Source organism: Pelobates fuscus, chromosome 4 (genome assembly GCF_036172605.1).
Source record: "Pelobates fuscus isolate aPelFus1 chromosome 4, aPelFus1.pri, whole genome shotgun sequence".
NCBI lineage: Eukaryota > Metazoa > Chordata > Amphibia > Anura > Pelobatidae > Pelobates > Pelobates fuscus.
This window is the reverse complement of record NC_086320.1, coordinates 383,631,368-383,654,742: the sequence shown is the minus strand read 5'-3', so window position 1 is coordinate 383,654,742 and position 23,375 is coordinate 383,631,368. Positions and strand designations below refer to the sequence as shown.

General features: G+C 44.9%; 1 protein-coding gene across 1 annotated transcript in view; it reads right to left on the bottom strand.

Moving 5' to 3' along the window:
• The window catches only part of SCAP (SREBF chaperone), a 114,334-nt gene extending 91,802 nt beyond the window's left edge, over positions 1-22,532 (bottom strand). Inside the window, exon 1 of the mRNA XM_063452861.1 lies at positions 22,440-22,532. The gene's annotated coding sequence lies outside the window, so the exon portion shown is untranslated. The remainder of the gene's footprint in view (positions 1-22,439) is intronic.
• Between the last annotated feature and the right edge of the window lie 843 nt (positions 22,533-23,375).

The following is a 23,375-nucleotide window of genomic DNA, read 5'->3' as shown; positions in this document are numbered from 1 at the left end:
GTGTGGCGAAACCAACCTCGCCACTGGGCCCTGGAGAAGCCTGTTTGCTAGCCTCCTACCTGCTGACTATGGCCCCTGGGTTATTTATGGCATATTGTACTGTATATTGCTGCTACTGGCCCTTTTAACAGCATCTATGGACATATTGGGACTTTTGGGACTACTGTCCCTTTAAGACTGTGATACATATTCTAGTGTACTGCCTGTAATATTATATGTGTATTAAGTTTAACCTGGGATATGTATGCAGCATTCATCTGATTGTTCGGTAGAATCACTCCATTTATTATATTGAGTGAAACTACCGAACAACCAGACCACCCAGGAATAAGTGTGCCTCCAATTACAGTTTGCAACAATGTTGCAAACGGGTAATTGGCAATCAGTGTAATATATTCTTTGTCCTCTGGGTGGCCGCCATTCGGGAAACAAACACGTGGCGGCGGCCATCTTAAACTACCGAACAGCGGTGTTTTGCCGTCGAGTGTCTGGAACTAAAATCGGACACTTGACAAGGCAAACACCGCTGAGACCTCCATACTTCCAGAAATTCGTATGGAAACTACCGAATGACCCGCCGTTCGGTAGAAAGAACCCCATAAACAAGGGAATTCATTCAAACCCTCTCCAGGCTCTATAACACAGGCAATTCGCCTGTTTTCATTCCCTTGTTTGTGACCGACCGCAGGGCCAAAATGCATGGAACTGTTTTCGGATACTTTACCCATGCGGTCGGTCAAATCTTTGGAACCCCATATCTCACGAACCATTCATCCGAATTACTTGAATTTTGGATATGTTGTCCCCCTGAATAAGGGCTATCCAGCGATGCTGGATTTAAAGGTGTACCCCCGGGTTTTGGGGTACATCCAGAACTTGGCTGGAAAAGTGTACCGGATAATTGGGTTTAATGTTATCTGAGGGGAGGGGATGTGTGGGCTGAACCATGTATGTGATTGGTTATTTTATGCCTCCCCCTGGGTGTGACATGTAAAGGTACAAGTGTAATAAAAGCAAAGCTGGATGAGCCAGTCCAGAGTTCCTGTTTTAACCTCAAAGTGGTGTGTCGTCTCATTATTGGGGGAAGGATTTATTGTATGCTGTTCCAGTTGACTGCTAGGGGTACAAGCCTATTCGTATGGTTCCTATTCAATGGTCTACAGCATTCATACGCTTGGGAGAATTTATAGGTTTCTTGGATTCGGTGATTATGGTGTCTGCCAGAGTGCTTGGAGTCCTCAGGAAGCACTAGGAGCATCCTTTAACGGAGGTACCAAGTCGGGGTGCCAGGTGATCCGTTACATATAGTATGGTACTTTAGTCTTTACTGTTAATTTACTACGTTGTACTTTCTATGGTCTAGACTAGAATGGACCTTTATGACGGATAATCATACCAAGGGCATAGACATACATGGTCTTAACTATACAACAGGTCCGATGATTTAGGCAATCTACCAAATGATTACTGCCTTCCATATACCAGCGTTTGTTTTTCCAATATTGGTATGAATTGGTTTTAATCTATTTTTCCACGGTTAGTGATTTGACACCGATGGAATGCTCACAAGATATGCTAGTTACGAGATATTATAAGGTACATGCATTGTACGGCCTGGGAGTTTAGGAAGTGCTGAGAAATTCATTAAACTTCACAATGAACGGGCTACTTTGTGGCCTCTTAGACTATATAATAGTATGACCTACCTCTGGGTTCACCGATGACCCTCTTAGTTAGACTACAAATGCTGCACCTTTTTTTCTTCTTTTATTGAGTTTGTTACCTTTCAGAAACACTTTTGTACCACACTCTATAAATGATGAACCATATTCTTGGGCTGCTACACGTCAAAGTACCAGGTAACTTGTCGGCACTCTCGGCTAGTCTCACTGGCCGATAAAGACCCTCCTAGTCCACCCAACTGCTGCGAGAAAAAGGGGTCGAAGACATGGTAAGGGCATAGTTTAGAAGTTATACAGCTAAACTCCCGTTTAGGCGAGCCAATTTAGTGGCACACGTTGCTTTAGCACCGTTACGTTATAACCCAGGGACACAAGCTGTATTATCCCTTATACTACAATTCACAAACCGCATGAAACCAGTCACTGCCCTTGTAGGCTACCATGCTACGTTGGCAATAGCCCTACCATGTTTGCGATTATTGCATCTTCCCAGCATTCGCTCTGCACGTTTCTCCTGGTGAGCACACTTTCAACAGTACTATTCATTAAAGGGAAAATTCTATGGGAATATCACATTTGAGGCTAAAATAGTCAAACTGAACTTCAAATTGTAGACTGAAATCCCTGAACTGAACGCATAGCTAATTTGGAGACTCTTTTTACTTTGATTTCCCACTTCAGTCTGTCCAATTCAGATTCTTCAATATATAGCATCCTTACTAACTGCATGAAACAAACATATGGCCATACGTACAGTGCGAATGCATATCATACATCAATACTGCTCTTACAAATAACCAGAACCCGTCCCTTGCTTGCACTGCCAGACATTGACATCTGCTCTGTACTCTGCATGCGTACAACACTGCGGTCTATGCAGGATCCCACGGTATCCACTACAGAAAGAGGCTTTTACCCTCAGCTGACAAGCTTGACAAAGTGAGGTCCATATTTTGTCTTATGACGTCTTTTGACAGGGTTGTAATTTCAGTGGAATTCCAACACAGCAAATAATGTCAGTAATTACGGTCAGAATTTTCAATACTTTTAGAACCTTACAACACTTTTCAGATGCCAACATTTTGACAGATACACCCCTGAAAGCCAAGTTATAAGCCAGAGAGTACAATGTAGGACTGACACAGAGTAAATAGCGGGATCAGAGCTCTGTGGCATCAAAGGAAAATAACATCGTTATCAGATTTATATAAAACACACCTACTGCTTAAGGAAATATGGAATACCATGGGGAGCTTCAAAGACAGCTGGATAGCTTCCTTACAGGACCAATGAAGTAATGGATACCGGACACCACCCACGGAACCACCAATGGACATTGGGATTAGCCCTATTTAAAGAGGACTCAGGGATGGGGGGAATAGGATGTTTTTTTATCTGTTGTAATTGTACATTGATTTTATTTCTTTATGCGGTCCCTGATGAAGTTCTATGCAGAACGAAACGCGTAGGACCATACCGTTTCTCTTTTATCTTTATATTTGATATTGATGGTGATTATTCACTTTTTATCAATAAATACATCTTTTTCTACCATTACCCGTTTGGAGTCCTGAGCATCATTAAGGAAGCCTACAAGGAGCCAAGGGATTACTTACCCCCCATTTCAACCAGGGGAGGCACCCTATGAGCGATATATTCTACTCAATCTTGTGAGTGCATTTGCATTGAGCGCATATATATGTGTTAATTGTACTTCACTATTTTGTATATTCTTATGTTCCTTTTAGATTTATTTCCAGCCGTATCCCAAAGTTTTGTGTTGTCTATGGTTATCTATGTATATAAGGTTGTCTTCTGTGGGTAACGATCTTGGGAGGCTGCATTGTAATAACTAAGTTAAGTATTCGTACACATTTCACTACAGTTATTATCTTTAGTAGTGTGTATATTATATTGAACTAGATGAGAGATGGAGGAGGAATGATGAAGACAAGATTAGGACAGGAAAAAAGGCACATGCTCCGGATTACAGTTTCAAGGTTAAATCGGACTCTGTCCGATCCACAATGCAGATCACTTTTTACACCTACAGTGCCCATGGGGTAACGCCCTCCTTGTTCTCAGTCCCTAAAAACCTTATTTGGCCATACCCCTCAAAGAGTCTCAAACATTTTAATAATAAGAGTGGGAGGAAAAAGCAGAGTGGCCCCTCCATGGCATGAAATACATCTGAAAAAAGAAGCCACCAAGGCAGCACATTGACCAATGATGGGACCTCTTCAATGGGTTGTGTTACAATTAGTGTCCTTGAATTACCTCCCAAAATATCGCATAAAACAAATAAATAAGGAGATTAGCCAAAACTCCTCTCCCTTATCGGATCAACAAAGAAGGAAACAAAGATTTGATTCAGCCTCAGAGCTAAGGGACAAACAGCCACAACTCAGGACACGGCCCATGTTAAATCTCTACCACCTTCTATACAGAGTGTGTACTGCAATAACAAGAGTGCGGCGACGCACAGAGCGCGGCACGAGGATTTGATTTAAATCTCTAGTCTGTAAGACTGAACTGAAATCCTGATTTTAAAAGTAAAGGCTCCTTCTTGCTGGTTGTTATAATTCTAATATTGGTAACCAGATAAACTTGCTGTGAAAAGGTGCATATTATCTCTGCAGAGACAAGTTCAATTAACTTGGATTCTTGGGATTTAATTTACCAAAAATGTAAATATTCCATGAATATATAGCCCCATGCTACATGACTAAACCCCGTTGCATGCTGAATGGCCTTTGGCCTATAATGAATCTTAAATAGAAACTCTGTAGATGGATTTGTCCCCCAAAAGCATTTAAATTAAAAAAAAAAAAAAAATGTAAATCATTAATTCTAAATCAACCCTGGAGTGTGTTAATGTAGAGATATTTGTAAATCATCTGTGAAAACCTAGAATTTGAAAAGAGACATTAAAAGGACTCTCCAGTGCCAGGAAAACACATCTGTCGCAGTGCCCCCTCTCTCCCACCCCCCATCCCCATGTTGCTGAAGGGGTTAAAACCCCTTCAGTGACTTAACTGAATCCAGCGCCGATGTCCCTCGGCGCTGGATCAGAGTCCGCCCATGCTCCCCCCGCCATTTACTGACATACAGACACAGACACACTTACTCACAAGTAGTTACTTATTTAAATCCACCCAGCCTCCTTACTTCTGGAGAGCTGGAGTGGATAGGCTTTCCCTGGGGTCCAGTGGGGCTGCTGTCATCTCCCTACTCACCTCCCTCTCGCGCACTGTTTAGTGAGCCAGGGGGCCAGAGTGACGTCATAACCCGGCTCCCGGCATCACTGCACGTCACACGAGGGAGGTGAGTAGGGAGATTACAGCTCCCTCGCCGCGGCATTAAGTTACGTGTCCCCGCCCCCCCACCTCTGATATCCATTACCCAGCTGACCCCTCCGCTCTTCAAAGGCTGTCCGCCCCCCTCCCTCAGCAATAAATGAGCCGGCCGCCCCACTCCCTCTGTCAGCCGCCTGCCTCCCGCTCACAGCTCTCCGTGATCTGGGCTCCCTCCCTTAATTGTCAATGATCCGGCCACCTGCCTCCATCTGTCAGCAGCCTGCCTCAGCCCTCCGTGATCCGACTGCCTCCCTCTGCTCTCAGACAGCCGGTGACCTCGGAGGCTGAACAGGCTCACAAATCCCAGGTACCAGGACAAATTTCCAGGTCGCCATGGCGACGTGGCGCCTGGGATTTGTCAAGCCCTGGTGTAAGGAGGTCCCCTGCCCACAGTGTATTATAACTGCAGCTATAAGGTTATGGTGTAAGGAGGCCCCCTGTCTCCCTTCCCACAGTGTATTATAACTGCAGCTATAAGGTTATGGTGTAAGGAGTTCCCCTGTCTCCCTTCCCACAGTGTATTATAACTGCAGCTATAAGGTTATGGTTTAAGGAGTTCCCCTGTCTCCCTTCACACAGTGTATTATAACTCCAGCTATAAGGCTATGGTGTAAGGAGGTCCCTGTCTTCCTGCACACAGTGTATTATAACTGCAGCTATAAGGTTATGGTGTACAGTTACATTGTATTATAACTGCAGCTATAAGGTTATGGTGTAAGGAGGTCCCCTGTTTCCCTTCACACAGTGTATTACACCTGCAGCTTTAAGGTTATGGTGTAAGGAGGTCCCTGTCTCCCCGCACACAGTGTATTATAAATGCAGCTATAAGGTGATGGTGTAAGGAGGACCCTTGTCTCCCCGCACACAGTGTATTATAACTGCAGCTATAAGGTTATGGTGTAAGGAGGTCCCCTGTCTCCCAGCACACAGTGTATTATAACTGCAGCTATAATAACGCGAACGAATGGGCTGGTCGGACTTCTGACAGCCTAATGTGATGGTTGCATGAGTGTAAGATCCGCCGCTGACTAGCACAGCGGCAGTGGAGCTCCAGAGGGGGAGCAGGCACAATATGTAGAGTACCAGAGCACATCAATAGATAGGGGAGCAGTATGAACTGCCAAACAGTAAAAGTGGATGGACAATAATTTAACAAGTACTTATAGGTAGTTAGTTGAAGGTGTATAAGGAAAAACAAATATAATAAAATATAAGATCACAAATATATCATATATGACTAAAAGTCAAAATGTAGGAGACTATAATTAGAATAGACTCCCCTGGGAGGCGAGCAGCAAAGAAAGGGGAGTTGGAAGGAACCCGATTACAATAATACTGTCATGCTCTCTGATCGGTTGATTTATTTATCTATTGTGAACTTTGCTGCTGGAGGTTTCTGTAAAGAAATAAGCAAATATGAAGCCTCCGGTCTTGCCATCAAATTAAATATTGAATTCAGCCAGAAAGCATCCCGGATGTTGGTGGAACTGAAGGGGTATTATAAGGTAAAGAAGGTGTTGGAGCTGAAGTGGTATTATAAGGTAAAGAAGGTGTTGGAGCTGAAGGGGTATTATAAGGTAAAGAAGGTGTTGGTGGAACTAAAGGGGTATTATAGGGTAAAGAAGGTGTTGGTGGAGCTGAAGGGATATTATAAGGTAAAGAAGGTGTTGGTGGAGCTGAAGGGGTATTATAAGGTAAAGAAAGTGTTGGTGGAGCTGAAGGGGTATTATAAGGTAAAGAAAGTGTTGGTGGAGCTGAAGGGGTATTATAGGGTAAAGAAGGTGTTGGTGGAGCTGAAGGGGTATTATAGGGTAAAGAAGGTGTTGGTGGAACTGAAGGGGTATTATAGGGTAAATAAGGTGTTTGTGGAGCTGAAGGGGTATTATAGGGTAAAGAAGGTGTTGGTGGAGCTGAAGGGGTATTATAGGGTAAAGAAGGTGTTGGTGGAACTAAAGGGGTATTATAGGGTAAAGAAGGTGTTGGTGGAACTAAAGGGGTATTATAAGGTAAAGAAGGTGTTGGTGGAACTAAAGGGGTATTATAAGGTAAAGAAGGTGTTGGAGCTGAAGGGGTATTATAGGGTAAAGTAGGTGTTGATGGAGCTAAAGGGGTATTATAGGGTAAAGAAGGTGTTGGTGGAGCTGAAGGGGTATTATAGGGTAAAGAAGGTGTTGGTGGAACTAAAGGGGTATTATAAGGTAAAGAAGGTGTTGGTGGAGCTGAAGGGGTATTATAGGGTAAAGAAGGTGTTGGTGGAACTAAAGGGGTATTATAAGGTAAAGAAGGTGTTGGTGGAACTGAAGGGGTATTATAGGGTAAAGAAGGTGTTGGTGGAACTGAAGGGGTATTATAAGGCAAAGAAGGTGTTGGTGGAGCTGGAGGGGTATTATAGGGTAAGGAAGGTGTTGGTGGAGCTGAAGGGGTATTATAGGGTAAAGAAGGTGTTGGTGGAACTGAAGGGGTATTATAGGGTAAAGAAGGTGTTGGTGGAACTGAAGGGGTATTATAAGGTAAAGAAGGTGTTGGTGGAGCTGAAGGGGTATTATAGGATAAATAAGGTGTTGGTGGAACTGAAGGGGTATTATAGGGTAAAGAAGGTGTTGGTGGAACTGAAGGGGTATTATAAGGTAAAGAAGGTGTTGGTGGAACTGAAGGGGTATTATAGGGTAAGGAAGGTGTTGGTGGAGCTGAAGGGGTATTATACGGTAAAGAAGGTGTTGGTGGAACTGAAGGGGTATTATAGGGTAAAGAAGGTGTTGGTGGAACTGAAGGAGTATTATAAGGTAAAGAAGGTGTTGGTGGAGCTGAAGGGGTATTATAGGGTAAATAAGGTGTTGGTGGAACTGAAGGGGTATTATAGGGTAAAGAAGGTGTTGGTGGAACTGAAGGGGTATTATAGGGTAAAGAAGGTGTTGGTGGAGCTGAAGGGGTATTATAGGGTAAAGAAGGTGTTGGTGGAGCTGGAGGGGTATTATAGGGTAAAGAAGGTGTTGGTGGAGCTGGAGGGGTATTATAGGGTAAAGAAGGTGTTGGTGGAACTGAAGGGGTATTATAGGGTAAAGAAGGTGTTGGTGGAGCTGAAGGGGTATTATAGGGTAAAGAAGGTGTTGGTGGAGCTGAAGGGGTATTATAGGGTAAAGAAGGTGTTGGTGGAGCTGGAGGGGTATTATAGGGTAAAGAAGGTGTTGGTGGAGCTGGAGGGGTATTATAGGGTAAAGAAGGTGTTGGTGGAACTGAAGGGGTATTATAGGGTAAAGAAGGTGTTGGTGGAGCTGGAGGGGTATTATAGGGTAAAGAAGGTGTTGGTGGAACTGAAGGGGTATTATAGGGTAAATAAGGTGTTGGTGGAGCTGAAGGGGTATTATAGGGTAAAGAAGGTGTATGATAGGGTAAAGAAGGTGTTGGTGGAACTGAAGGGGTATTATAGGGTAAAGAAGGTGTTGGTGGAACTGAAGGGGTATTATAAGGTAAAGAAGGTGTTTGTGGAGCTGGAGGGGTATTATAGGGTAAAGAAGGTGTTGGTGGAACTGAAGGGGTATTATAGGGTAAAGAAGGTGTTGGTGGAACTGAAGGGGTATTGTAAGGTAAAGAAGGTGTTGGTGGAGCTGGAGGGGTATTATAGGGTAAGGAAGGTGTTGGTGGAGCTGAAGGGGTATTATAGGGTAAAGAAGGTGTTGGTGGAACTGAAGGGGTATTATAGGGTAAAGAAGGTGTTGGTGGAACTGAAGGGGTATTATAAGGTAAAGAAGGTGTTGGTGGAGCTGAAGGGGTATTATAGGGTAAAGAAGGTGTTGGTGGAACTGAAGGGGTATTATAAGGTAAAGAAGGTGTTGGTGGAACTGAAGGGGTATTATAAGGTAAAGAAGGTGTTGGTGGAGCTGGAGGGGTATTATAGGGTAAAGAAGGTGTTGGTGGAACTAAAGGGGTATTATAAAGTAAAGAAGGTGTTGGTGGAGCTGAAGGGGTATTATAGGGTAAAGAGGGTGTTGGTGGAACTGAAGGGGTATTATAGGGTAAAGAAGGTGTTGGTGGAACTGAAGGGGTATTATAGGGTAAAGAAGGTGTTGGTGGAACTGAAGGGGTATCATAAGGTAAAGAAGGTGTTGGTGGAGCTGAAGGGGTATTATAGGGTAAAAAAGGTGTTGGTGGAGCTGAAGGGGTATTATAGGGTAAAGAAGGTGTTGGTGGAGCTGAAGGGGTATTATAGGGTAAAGAAGGTGTTGGTGGAACTGAAGGGGTATTATAGGGTAAAGAAGGTGTTGGTGGAACTGAAGGGGTATTATAAGGTAAAGAAGGTGTTGGTGGAGCTGAAGGGGTATTATAGGGTAAAGAAGGTGTTGGTGGAGCTGAAGGGGTATTATAGGGTAAAGAAGGTGTTGGTGGAACTGAAGGGGTATTATAGGGTAAAGAAGGTGTTGGTGGAGCTGGAGGGGTATTATAAGGTAAAGAAGGTGTTGGTGGAGCTGAAGGGGTATTATAGGGTAAAGAAGGTGTTGGTGGAGCTGAAGGGGTATTATAGGGTAAAGAAGGTGTTGGTGGAGCTGAAGGGGTATTATAGGGTAAAGAAGATGTTGGTGGAGCTGAAGGGGTATTATAGGGTAAAGAAGGTGTTGGTGGAACATAGAAACATAGAATGTGACGGCAGATAAGAACCATTTGGCCCATCTAGTCTGCCCAATTTTCTAAATACTTTCATTAGTCCCTGGCCTTATCTTATAGTTAGGATAGCCTTATGCCTATCCCACGCATGCTTAAACTCCTTTACTGTGTTAACCTCTACCACTTCAGCTGGAAGGCTATTCCATGCATCCACTACCCTCTCAGTAAAGTAATACTTCCTGACATTATTTTTAAACCTTTGTCCCTGGAGCTGAAGGGGTATTATAGGGTAAAGAAGGTGTTGGTAGAGCTGGAGGGGTATTATAGGGTAAAGAAGGTGTTGGTGGAGCTGAAGGGGTATTATAGGGTAAAGAAGGTGTTGGTGGAACTGAAGGGGTATTATAGGGTAAATAAGGTGTTGGTGGAACTGAAGGGGTATTATAAGGTAAAGAAGGTGTTGGTGGAACTGAAGCGGTATTATAGGGTAAAGAAGGTGTTGGTGGAACTGAAGCGGTATTATAGGGTAAAGAAGGTGTTGGTGGAACTGAAGGGGTATTATAAGGTAAAGAAGGTGTTGGTGGAACTGAAGCGGTATTATAGGGTAAAGAAGGTGTTGGTGGAACTGAAGCGGTATTATAGGGTAAAGAAGGTGTTGGTGGAGCTGAAGGGGTATTATAGGGTAAATAAGGTGTTGGTGGAACTGAAGGGGTATTATAAGGTAAAGAAGGTGTTGGTGGAACTGAAGGGGTATTATAAGGTAAAGAAGGTGTTGGTGGAACAGAAGGGGTATTATAAGATAAAGAAGGTGTTGGTGGAGCTGAAGGGGTATTATAGGGTAAGGAAGGTGTTGGTGGAGCTGAAGGGGTATTATAAGGTAAAGAAGGTGTTGGTGGAGCTGAAGGGGTATTATAGGGTAAGGAAGATGTTGCTGGAACTGAAGGGGTATTATAGGGTAAAGAAGGTGTTGGTGGAACTGAAGGGGTATTATAGGGTAAAGAAGGTGTTGGTGGAACTGAAGGGGTATTATAGGGTAAAGAAGGTGTTGGTGGAGCTGGAGGGGTATTATAAGGTAAAGAAGGTGTTGGTGGAGCTGAAGGGGTATTATAGGGTAAAGAAGGTGTTGGTGGAGCTGAAGGGGTATTATAGGGTAAAGAAGGTGTTGGTGGAGCTGAAGGGGTATTATAGGGTAAAGAAGATGTTGGTGGAGCTGAAGGGGTATTATAGGGTAAAGAAGGTGTTGGTGGAACATAGAAACATAGAATGTGACGGCAGATAAGAACCATTTGGCCCATCTAGTCTGCCCAATTTTCTAAATACTTTCATTAGTCCCTGGCCTTATCTTATAGTTAGGATAGCCTTATGCCTATCCCACGCATGCTTAAACTCCTTTACTGTGTTAACCTCTACCACTTCAGCTGGAAGGCTATTCCATGCATCCACTACCCTCTCAGTAAAGTAATACTTCCTGACATTATTTTTAAACCTTTGTCCCTGGAGCTGAAGGGGTATTATAGGGTAAAGAAGGTGTTGGTAGAGCTGGAGGGGTATTATAGGGTAAAGAAGGTGTTGGTGGAGCTGAAGGGGTATTATAGGGTAAAGAAGGTGTTGGTGGAACTGAAGGGGTATTATAGGGTAAATAAGGTGTTGGTGGAACTGAAGGGGTATTATAAGGTAAAGAAGGTGTTGGTGGAACTGAAGCGGTATTATAGGGTAAAGAAGGTGTTGGTGGAACTGAAGCGGTATTATAGGGTAAAGAAGGTGTTGGTGGAACTGAAGGGGTATTATAAGGTAAAGAAGGTGTTGGTGGAACTGAAGCGGTATTATAGGGTAAAGAAGGTGTTGGTGGAACTGAAGCGGTATTATAGGGTAAAGAAGGTGTTGGTGGAGCTGAAGGGGTATTATAGGGTAAATAAGGTGTTGGTGGAACTGAAGGGGTATTATAAGGTAAAGAAGGTGTTGGTGGAACTGAAGGGGTATTATAAGGTAAAGAAGGTGTTGGTGGAACAGAAGGGGTATTATAAGATAAAGAAGGTGTTGGTGGAGCTGAAGGGGTATTATAGGGTAAGGAAGGTGTTGGTGGAGCTGAAGCGGTATTATAGGGTAAAGAAGGTGTTGGTGGAGCTGAAGGGGTATTATAGGGTAAGGAAGGTGTTGCTGGAACTGAAGGGGTATTATAGGGTAAAGAAGGTGTTGGTGGAACTGAAGGGGTATTATAAGGTAAAGAAGGTGTTGGTGGAACTGAAGGGGTATTATAGGGTAAAGAAGGTGTTGGTGGAGCTGAAGGGGTATTATAGGGTAAAGAAGGTGTTGGTGGAACTGAAGGGGTATTATAAGGTAAAGAAGGTGTTGGTGGAACTGAAGGGGTATTATAAGGTAAAGAAGGTGTTGGTGGAACTGAAGGGGTATTATAGGGTAAAGAAGGTGTTGGTGGAACTGAAGGGGTATTATAAGGTAAAGAAGGTGTTGGTGGAACTGAAGTGGTATTATAGGGTAAAGAAGGTGTTGGTGGAGCTGAAGGGGTATTATAGGGTAAAGAAGGTGTTGGTGGAACTGAAGGGGTATTATAGGGTAAAGAAGGTGTTGGTGGAACTGAAGGGGTATTATAAGGTAAAGAAGGTGTTGGTGGAACTGAAGGGATATTATAGGGTAAAGAAGGTGTTGGTGGAACTGAAGGGGTATTATAGGGTAAGGAAGATGTTGGTGGAACTGAAGGGGTATTATAGGGTAAAGAAGGTGTTGATGGAGCTGAAGGGGTATTATAGGGTAAATAAGGTGTTGGTGGAACTGAAGGGGTATTATAAGGTAAGGAAGGTGTTGGTGGAACTGAAGGGGTATTATAGGGTAAATAAGGTGTTGGTGGAACTGAAGGGGTATTATAGGGTAAAGAAGTTGTTGGTGGAACAGAAGGGGTATTATAGGGTAAAGAAGTTGTTGGTGGAACAGAAGGGGTATTATAAGATAAAGAAGGTGTTGGTGGAGCTGAAGGGGTATTATAGGGTAAGGAAGGTGTTGCTGGAACTGAAGGGGTATTATAAGGTAAAGAAGGTGTTGGTGGAGCTGAAGGGGTATTATAGGGTAAGGAAGGTGTTGCTGGAACTGAAGGGGTATTATAGGGTAAAGAAGGTGTTGGTGGAACTGAAGGGGTATTATAAGGTAAAGAAGGTGTTGGTGGAGCTGAAGGGGTATTATAGGGTAAAGAAGGTGTTGGTGGAGCTGAAGGGGTATTATAAGGTAAAGAAGGTGTTGGTGGAACTGAAGGGGTATTATAAGGTAAAGAAGGTGTTGGTGGAGCTGAAGCGGTATTATAGGGTAAAGAAGGTGTTGGTGGAGCTGAAGGGGTATTGTAGGGTAAAGAAGGTGTTGGTGGAACTGAAGGGGTATTATAGGGTAAAGAAGGTGTTGGTGGAACTGAAGGGGTATTATAGGGTAAGGAAGGTGTGAGGGGAGCTGAATTGAGTATTATAAAGGTAAAGCACAGAGCAGAAACAAACATTACATGTTTTTCCCATGAGAACATTTTGTTAGGCCAGCGAGGAACAATAAATTCATCCCTCCTAAAAACTCCAGCAACGTAGCTAGATGGACAGGAAATAACAGGACACAGCCCAGCAGGTAGGTTTCTTGCTCCCACCTTTATGCAATAACACTGGAGTTGGGCAAAGTCATCTCTCGAGCTGCTAATGCGCACGGTGATATCTAAACCTTGTCATTTAACAAAACTGCAAGTGTGCCGTGACTACTCCACGGTGCTCAGTCTAGGGGTGAGCTCTATTTCTGTACGGAGTCTGTGACGATACTTACTGTGTTGTCAAGAATTATTTGGCCGGGTTATTAAAGGAACCAATAATAATGATAAGTTGGTGACCCCGCTGCAGCATGGTTAAAAAGGTGGAGGCAGGAGATTTCTAATTAAGGATCTCCATGTGGCAGCTAAAACTATGACAGCGGTCGCTTTTTGTTGTAATACTCTAGAAAAGACCAGCTATGATCCAGTAATCCCCCAAACACCACGTGATTACAAAGTATCACACAGCAGTGGTATAATCGGCAGGATGCCCCTGGTTCACCCTGGGTTGGTAGCTTCTCCCATGCAGGAAGCTTTCATTCACCGTATTGTAAATATTCTATGTGGGATGCAGGAGTCCTCTTTTTTTCACTGGAATTACATTCTTATGTCATGTTATGATGCCAGGAGGTCAGTTGGGCTTTGTTTACCTTTAGGGGTTAAACTATTCACCAACTTATTTCAATGAAGTTGTTTTGGTGCCAGAAGTCTTGCTTCAACCTTATCACACTCCCTGACTGTCAGACATTGGGTCCTGTTACTTCCTGGTTTGTTAAGCTCAGTGGAACTAAACTCAAGAGGCAGCAATTGCCCAGAGCACCTGCCTTGCAAAGACTACTCATTGCGCTGCATTGGGAAGTCTGTGATTGGACAGCCACAGAAAGTCTGGGCGGGGTTATAAGGGGAGGGTTTCCAACTGCTGCAGACAAAAGATCTGAGATGCATTTTATAAAAGCTGTATTTTAACAAACTAAAGGCTGCACAATGACACACAGCGCTAGCTATTAATGGCTATATAATGACACCACAGCGCTAGCTATTAATGGCTATATAATGACACACAGCGCTAGCTATTAATGGCTGTATAATGACACACAGCGCTAGCTATTAATGGCTGTATAATGACACACAGCGCTAGCTATTAATGGCTGTGTAATAACACACAGCGCTAGCTATTAATGGCTGTATAATGACACACAGCGCTAGCTATTAATGGCTGTATAATGACACACAGCGCTAGCTATTAATGGCTGTATAATGACACACAGCGCTAGCTATTAATGGCTGTATAATGACACACAGCGCTAGCTATTAATGGCTGTATAATGACACACAGCGCTAGCTATTAATGGCTGTATAATGACACACAGCGCTAGCTATTAATGGCTGTATAATGACACACAGCGCTAGCTATTAATGGCTATATAATGACACACAGCGCTAGCTATTAATGGCTGTATAACGACACACAGCGCTAGCTATTAATGGCTGTATAACGACACACAGCGCTAGCTATTAATGGCTGTATAACGACACACAGCGCTAGCTATTAATGGCTGTATAACGACACACTGCGCTAGCTATTAATGGCTGTATAATGACACACAGCGCTAGCTATTAATGGCTGTATAATGACACACAGCGCTAGCTATTAATGGCTGTATAATGACACACAGCGCTAGCTATTAATGGCTGTATAATGACACACAACGCTAGCTATTAATGGCTGTATAATGACACACAGCGCTAGCTATTAATGGCTGTATAATGACACACAGCGCTAGCTATTAATGGCTGTATAATGACACACAGCGCTAGCTATTAATGGCTGTATAATGACACACAGCGCTGGCTATTAATGGCTGTATAATGACACACAGCGCTGGCTATTAATGGCTGTATAATGACACACAGCGCTAGCTATTAATGGCTGTATAATGACACACAGCGCTAGCTATTAATGGCTGTATAATGACACACAGCGCTAGCTATTAATGGCTGTATAATGACACACAGCGCTAGCTATTAATGGCTGTATAATGACACACAGCGCTAGCTATTAATGGCTGTATAATGACACACAGCGCTAGCTATTAATGGCTGTATAATGACACACAGCGCTAGCTATTAATGGCTGTATAATGACACACAGCGCTAGCTATTAATGGCTGTATAATGACACACAGCGCTAGCTATTAATGGCTGTATAATGACACACAGCGCTAGCTATTAATGGCTGTATAATGACACACAGCGCTAGCTATTAATGGCTGTATAATGACACACAGCGCTAGCTATTAATGGCTGTATAATGACACACAGCGCTAGCTATTAATGGCTGTATAATGACACACAGCGCTAGCTATTAATGGCTGTATAATGACACACAGCGCTAGCTATTAATGGCTGTATAATGACACACAGCGCTAGCTATTAATGGCTGTATAATGACACACAGCGCTAGCTATTAATGGCTGTATAATGACACACAGCGCTAGCTATTAATGGCTGTATAATGACACACAGCGCTAGCTATTAATGGCTGTATAATGACACACAGCGCTAGCTATTAATGGCTGTATAATGACACACAGCGCTAGCTATTAATGGCTGTGTAATGACACACAGCGCTAGCTATTAATGGCTGTGTAATGACACACAGCGCTAGCTATTAATGGCTGTATAATGACACACAGCGCTAGCTATTAATGGCTGTATAATGACACACAGCGCTAGCTATTAATGGCTGTATAATGACACACAGCGCTAGCTATTAATGGCTGTATAATGACACACAGCGCTAGCTATTAATGGCTGTATAATGACACACAGCGCTAGCTATTAATGGCTGTATAATGACACACAGCGCTAGCTATTAATGGCTGTATAATGACACACAGCGCTAGCTATTAATGGCTGTATAATGACACACAGCGCTAGCTATTAATGGCTGTATAATGACACACAGCGCTAGCTATTAATGGCTGTATAATAACACACAGCGCTAGCTATTAATGGCTGTGTAATAACACACAGCGCTAGCTATTAATGGCTGTGTAATAACAGCGCTAGCTATTAATGGCTGTGTAATAACAGCGCTAGCTATTAATGGCTGTGTAATAACAGCGCTAGCTATTAATGGCTGTGTAATAACAGCGCTAGTTATTAATGGCTGTGTAATAACACATAGTTCTGTCTGTCACTATAGGAAGCTTTGAAGTCTGTTTGTGTGTGGATCAGAAGGTACAATCTCTTTGCAGAGGATGAGGCTAGTTGCTCAATTTACCATCTAATCCCCACTAGCCGGCACACACAGAGCCTGATCTGATAACAGCCTGTGAACCAGACTGGTGGTGAGGAATTTCTATACACGTTAACAGGGCAGGACAACCAACCAAAACACAGAACTCTTAAAACATCTGCATCAAAAGCCTTAAATGGGCACTCCATCTCCGTGCAAGAAAATGACAAAAAGCTGCTCAAAGGTTTACATACGCGACTCCGCCAACACCGTGGCAGATAAAAGAAATCAGCACTACAGAAGTGTTTTACTGATTTATTGATACAAACAGAATCGTTTAATGAATCTATCATAAAAAGGGTTACTCCAAGCATCGCAGATTGAGTAACAATTTGCCTTTTTAACTGGGTCCCTGACGGATTCGAGGCTCCCCTCCTCCTTGGAGATGCATTTCTGCAGAGCTGAACATGCAGATCCATCGGCTCTTGTTCCATGCTGGCTAAGGACGCCGATATGACCCTGCCAATTATATCTCCAGCAGCCAAGAGGTTAAACTCTGTATGAGCAGCGTGTCATAGCGAAACACTGCACATAGAGAATCCAGGCACCATGACCACTATAAATCACTGAAGTGGTCATGGTACCCCTCTAGGATCCCAGCATAGGATAAAAGTAAACATTTGCGCAGAAACCAACTGACTTTTCAAGCTCAGTATGATACTTATTCTAAGCACTATAGTCATTACAGGTCATTGCATCATACGAAGTGGTTATGGTGTAAGGAATTTCTACGCTTTAAAATGGTCAAAAAAAAAAAATAAATAAATAAAGTTCTCCTGGACAACAAAAACCTTGTCCATCTTCAGCTACTATGTGTAACTTCCATATTATCGATTCCAAGCAGTGCGACCTCGGGTGGCAATGATAAGCAGTGAGTTCATCGCAACAAGGACTTTCCCTTTAACTCTTTCCATTGAGTAATACAATTAACAGCTTTTTTTTTTTCCCTAAAGAGCTCTTCCTGTGACTAACCCTATCTATTCTCCCTTCATCAGTGTGATTCACAACTTCAGGAGGTACAGCAAACGTACAAACAGATATACAGGCTTAGTAAATAGCTATATCCCAGATATACAGGCTTAGTAAATAGCTATATCCCAGATAATATACAGGGTTAGTAAATAGCTATATCCAAGATAATATACAGGGTTAGTAAAGAGCTATATCCCAGATATACAGGGTTAGTAAAGAGCTGTATCCCAGATAATATACAGGGTTAGTAAAGAGCTGTATCCCAGATAATATACAGGGTTAGTAAATAGCTATATCCCAGATATACAGGGTTAGTAAATAGCTGTATCCCGGATAATATACAGGGTTAGTAAAGAGCTGTATCCCAGATAATATACAGGGTTAGTAAATAGCTATATCCCAGATATACAGGGTTAGTAAATAGCTGTATCCCGGATAATATACAGGGTTAGTAAAGAGCTGTATCCCGGATAATATACAGGGTTAGTAAAGAGCTGTATCCCAGATAATATACAGGGTTAGTAAATAGCTATATCCCAGATATACAGGGTCAGTACAGAGCTATATCCCAGATATACAGGGTTAGTAAATAGCTATATCCCAGATATACAGGGTTAGTAAATAGCTGTATCTCAGATATACAGGGTTAGTAAATAGCTATATCCAAGATATACAGGGTTAGTAAATAGCTATATCCCAGATATACAGGGTTAGTAAATAGCTGTATCCCAGATAATATACAGGGTTAGTAAAGAGCTGTATCCCAGATAATATACAGGGTTAGTAAAGAGCTATATCCCAGATAATATACAGGGTTAGTAAAGAGCTATATCCCGGATAATATACAGGGTTAGTAAAGAGCTGTATCCCAGATAATATACAGGGTTAGTAAAGAGCTGTATCCCAGATAATATACAGGGTTAGTAAAGAGCTGTATCCCAGATAATATACAGGGTTAGTAAAGAGCTGTATCCCAGATAATATACAGGGTTAGTAAATAGCTATATCCCAGATATACAGGGTTAGTAAATATATCATGTCCGGTACATTAGCTTGGTGGCATGGCTCTATCATGTCCGGTACATTAGCTTGGTGGCATGGCTCTATCATGTCCGGTACATTAGCTTGGTGGCATGGCTCTATCATGTCCGGTACATTAGCTTGGTGGCATGGCTCTATCATGTCCGGTACATTAGCTTGGTGGCATGGCTCTAGCATGTCCGGTACATTAGCTTGGTGGCATGGCTCTATCATGTCCGGTACATTAGCTTGGTGGCATGGCTCTATCATGTCCGGTACATTAGCTTGGTGGCATGGCTCTATCATGTCCGGTACATTAGCTTGGTGGCATGGCTCTATCATGTCCTGTACATTAGCTTGGTGGCATGGCTCTATCATGGTATATATCGTGGCATACATACAGCAACACAACACCTCTGCAAACACCACAAACCACTGTTTTAAAGAAAGACAGAATAGCATGCACACACAAAACAGTATGTGGTATACATGCAGCATAAAGCAGAGGGACACTAATAGCTTCACTACCAATTAATTCAATTGAATGTAAAACCGAATGGAAAGGTACAAAATGTAAAAACCAAACATTAACACATTTGCCAACATTGAATATAATACAGCACAATAAACAGTATTGTTGGTGCTATGAGCTTGTCATTACAGAACCATCACAGGCCAACGTTGCTAAACCTTTGAAATATGGGGGGAAAGCTGAACGCTCTATACAGCGTATGTATTTTGGTCATAGAGCCAAGGTTACTAGCTTGACATTCGCACAATATTCCCCCTTTCTGACTCTGAGAGTATTGTAAAGTGTTCTAAAAGATAAAAGCATCAAAAGCGACCCCACTAGGCCATTCTTAACGTTGTGATGACAGATATCCGCTCTATGGCCTACGGCAATTCCTAGAACCAACTGTCAAATTCACAACAGCAATTAAATTAATACTCCCTTTAAACACAATACCTAACACAGCCCAGCCACTGCCCATACTGGTCTATGGATGTAGCAAGACAAGGACAGCAACAAATAAGCTAAACATGTTTTATAAACCATTAATCTACCAAGCGTGGCTCATTAGTCAGCGTAGCAGGGATAGCTTAGAGGAATGAATTCTGCCAGGACATTGGGTACCAGCTATTTACAACAACCTGCATACCGAGACATTCGACAGACTAGGGCTGGTGGGCCACTCATCCACCCCAGCAATGTGCTTAAAAGTGATCCTATTTAATGTCACAAAATGTGAGGACCGTGGTAGATACACAGACACATAACATATACTAATGTGTGTGCGTGGTTCATGGTTAAAGCACATTCAAGACTTAAAGGAACACAAACATGCATTGCTGACCCTATAGTGTTAAAACCACCATCTAGCCCCCCTCTTCTCCCCTACATATAGTAAAATCGTACTTGTATTCAAGCCTGCAGCTGCTGCCTCTGCCATCTGAACCAATCACAATGCTTCTCCAAAAGGATTGGCTGAGACGGTCAAGGAAGCAGAGACAGCACAGGTCATACACAGCCCTGGCCAATCAGTATCTCCTCATAGAGATACATTGAATCAATACATATCTAGGAAAGTTCAATGTCTCCATGCAGAGGGTGAATGTCAGTCACACTGTGCAGCACTGCCCCAGGAAGCACCTCTAGCAACCATCTGAGGGGTAGCCAGTGGAGGTATCCCTAGACTGTAATGTAAACACTGCATTTTCTCCAAAAAGACAGTGTTTACTGCAAAAAGCCTGAAGGGAATGATTCTACTCACCAGAACAAATTCAATGAGCTGTAGTTGCTCTGGTGACTATAGTGTCTATTTAACCCCTTAAGGTCACATGACATGTGTGACATGTCATGATTCCCTTTTATTCCAGAAGTTTGGTCCTTAAGCGGTTAATAATGGTTTCAAAATAAACAATTCAAATTTTTACATTTAAATCTCATTTTTATTCACACACATAAATCCTATTTATTGAAGTCAGAATCTCCCTGGTGGGACCCATCTGGTGTAGTTTATCTGGGATAGAAACAATATTAGGACACAGCAATAACCAGCTACACTACTGCCTGCTTCCGGTTACAATACTCAGACTGTACATATAGAACTTTCAGCTCATTACATCATCCTGAGTGACACACAAAGTTACCAACCAGCCCTTAACAGAAACCCAATCCCAGGAGCCTTTGGCAGAACTGACACCACTGCATACCAGCCACTGGCACACCACTTAGCCCTACCATTGGCATGAAGTCACTCATCTTCAAAAAGTACATCAGCCACGGCATAGTCAAGCCCCCGGGCGCAGCAGGAACCCCAGCCTCACACCCACTGGGCACAACAGATACTCCATAAATTCACCATGCTCTCCCCCTGTCACAGCAGTCTCTCTCTCTCTCTCTCTCCCCCCAGTCTCTCTCTCTCTCTCTCCCAGTCTCTCTCTCTCTCTCTCTCCCCCCAGTCTCTCTCTCTCCCCCCCCAGTCTCTCTCTCTCTCTCTCTCCCCCCAGTCTCTCTCTCTCCCCCCCCAGTCTCTCTCTCTCTCCCCCCCAGTCTCTCTCTCTCTCCCCCCAGTCTCTCTCTCTCTCCCCCCCAGTCTCTCTCTCTCCCCCCCAGTCTCTCTCTCTCCCCCCCAGTCTCTCTCTCTCTCCCCCTCCAGTCTCTCTCTCTCTCCCCCCCCAGTCTCTCTCTCTCTCCCCCCCCAGTCTCTCTCTCCCCCCCAGTCTCTCTCTCTCTCTCCCCCCCCAGTCTCTCTCTCTCTCCCCCCCCAGTCTCTCTCTCTCTCCCCCCCAGTCTCTCTCTCTCTCTCCCCCCCAGTCTCTCTCTCCCCCCCAGTCTCTCTCTCCCCCCCAGTCTCTCTCTCCCCCCGTCTCTCTCTCCCCCCCGTCTCTCTCTCCCCCCCCAGTCTCTCTCTCTCTCTCTCCCCCCCAGTCTCTCTCTCTCTCTCCCCCCCCAGTCTCTCTCTCTCTCCCCCCCCAGTCTCTCTCTCTCTCTCCCCCCCCAGTCTCTCTCTCTCTCTCCCCCCCCAGTCTCTCTCTCTCCCCCCAGTCTCTCTCTCTCCCCCAGTCTCTCTCTCCCCAGTCTCTCTCTCTCTCCCCCCAGTCTCTCTCTCTCTCCCCCCAGTCTCTCTCTCTCCCTCCCCCCCAGTCTCTCTCTCTCTCTCCCCCCCAGTCTCTCTCTCTCTCTCCCCCCCAGTCTCTCTCTCTCTCTCTCCCCCCCAGTCTCTCTCTCTCTCTCCCCCCCAGTCTCTCTCTCTCTCTCCCCCCCAGTCTCTCTCTCTCTCTCCCCCCCAGTCTCTCTCTCTCCCCCCCAGTCTCTCTCTCTCCCCCCCCAGTCTCTCTCTCTCTCCCCCCCAGTCTCTCTCTCTCTCTCCCCCCAGTCTCTCTCTCTCTCTCCCCCCAGTCTCTCTCTCTCTCCCCCCCAGTCTCTCTCTCTCTCCCTCCCCCCCAGTCTCTCTCTCTCTCTCTCTCCCCCCCAGTCTCTCTCTCTCTCTCCCCCCCCCAGTCTCTCTCTCTCTCTCCCCCCCCAGTCTCTCTCTCTCTCCCCCCCAGTCTCTCTCTCTCTCTCTCCCCCAGTCTCTCTCTCCCCCAGTCTCTCTCTCCCCCCAGTATCTCTCTCCCCCAGTCTCTCTCTCTCTCCCCCAGTCTCTCTCTCTCTCCCCCAGTCTCTCTCTCTCTCCCCCAGTCTCTCTCTACCCCAGTCACACACACTCTCTCTCTCCCAGTCTCTCTCACTCTCTCTCTCTCCCAGTCACACACTCTCTCTCTCCCAGTCTCTCTCACTCTCTCTCTCTCCCAGTCACACACTCTCTCTCTCCCAGTCACACACTCTCTCTCTCTCCCAGTCACTCTCCCCCCCCCCGGTCTCTCTGTGTTTAATTCCCGCCATGATGGATCCTGTCAGACAGTAAGGGGTTAATCAGGGGGGCAGTGGGCGGGGTTACCTGTTACTTGGTCGGGAGTCTGTCTGTCCGTCTGTCAGCCCGAGCGGCTCCTCACACACTGATACTCCCACCCGCCGGCTCCTGTCACAGGCCGCGCGCATGGGCTGCTGGGACTGTCAGAGCTGCTCACAGCGCCACCTGGCGGCCGGAGGAGGAAACCGCGGCCAGAACTGGGAACTGCACCCAGAGACACGGTATTACCGCCACCCAGCGGCCAGAACTGGGAACTGCACCCAGAGACACGGTATTACCGCCACCCAGCGGCCAGAACTGGGAACTGCACCCAGAGACACGGTATTACCGCCACCCAGCGGCCAGAACTGGGAACTGCACCCAGAGACACGGTATTACCGCCACCCAGCGGCCAGAACTGGGAACTGCACCCAGAGACACGGTATTACCGCCACCCAGCGGCCAGAACTGGGAACTGCACCCAGAGACACGGTATTACCGCCACCCAGCGGCCAGAACTGGGAACTGCACCCAGAGACACGGGATTACCGCCACCCAGCGGCCAGAACTGGGAACTGCACCCAGAGACACGGGATTACCGCCACCCAGCGGCCAGAACTGGGAACTGCACCCAGAGACACGGTATTACTGCCACCCAGCGGCCAGAACTGGGAACTGCACCCAGAGACACGGTATTACCGCCACCCAGCGGCCAGAACTGGGAACTGCACCCAGAGACACGGTATTACCGCCACCCAGCGGCCAGAACTGGGAACTGCACCCAGAGACATGGTATTACCGCCACCCAGCGGCCAGAACTGGGAACTGCACCCAGAGACACGGTATTACCGCCACCCAGCGGCCAGAACTGGGAACTGCACCCAGAGACACGGTATTACCGCCACCCCAGCGCCACTGCAGCGTAAAGCCATAAAAACTTTAGCTGACAGTTAGAATAACCCTTTCAATGCTGGCTAGACCTCC